This window comes from Bos indicus x Bos taurus, chromosome 19 (genome assembly GCF_003369695.1).
Source record: "Bos indicus x Bos taurus breed Angus x Brahman F1 hybrid chromosome 19, Bos_hybrid_MaternalHap_v2.0, whole genome shotgun sequence".
NCBI lineage: Eukaryota > Metazoa > Chordata > Mammalia > Artiodactyla > Bovidae > Bos > Bos indicus x Bos taurus.
Window position 1 is genome coordinate 44,367,308 of NC_040094.1, and position 797 is coordinate 44,368,104.

Genomic DNA, 797 nt, shown 5'->3' on the forward strand with positions numbered 1-797 from the left:
AGAAACTGCCTGAAATCAGAAAACACAAACATTTGATTAGTGTTGAAGACATCCAAAGACAGAAAAGCCAAGCCAGTGCTTCGGAAGAGAAACTGGGAATATTAAGTGAGAGCTTGGCCACCCCTTCTTTTTGTAGCTTGGGCTAGGCAAAAATCTGGGAAATTTCTTTTCAAGACTGCTGGGCAAAAGGTAGTCTTTCAAAAAACCCACAGTTTGAGCAAATTTCACAGTTACACACACTTTATCAGAGACAGAAAGGGAGAAACATTGCAGTTGTTCTGTAATTGTCAGAATTGAAAGCACCGTCAGAAAAGCACAAAAAATAAACTTCTTCAGGTGGCTCAATCCTGAACAAAACCAATTTCTGCTTTTAGGTACTCCAGTGATATCCCCTGAGGGGGTGCACCATTCCTGGAAGTACTGCAATACCAGGTCGATGCGTGGAGTGGACGGAGCAAGCTCCTATTCCAACTCCCTGCTCCAAAAATCCATTTAATATATTGTCCTCGGATAGAGGACGTATCAGATATTAAACTGATAAGAACAGATACTACACTTGATCTTAGCCAAAAGGCCGAGAAGCGATAGCGTGTCACCGCCCGTCGCCGTCACCGTCCTGCTGTCGTGCATGTTGCACTCAGTGTGACCAGGTCCCCGCTCACTCCAGGTCTCCCTTCCTTTGCCTCGTTGACAGTGCTATGGCGGCACTACACCAGACTCTCGGGCAGAAATTGGATTCTCCACATTGTAAAAGAGAAATCCCGCATCTGCCGCGGCTTTGTGGTTCTCGGGCGGAA

The 797-nt window shown here is 46.2% G+C and overlaps 1 non-coding gene across 1 annotated transcript; it reads right to left on the bottom strand.

Annotated features, from left to right (window-relative positions):
* Nucleotides 1–395: 395 nt before the first annotated feature.
* Nucleotides 396–586, bottom strand: LOC113878698. Its single transcript, XR_003507116.1, has one exon. It is a non-coding gene; the product is annotated as a U2 spliceosomal RNA (small nuclear RNA).
* Nucleotides 587–797: the final 211 nt, after the last annotated feature.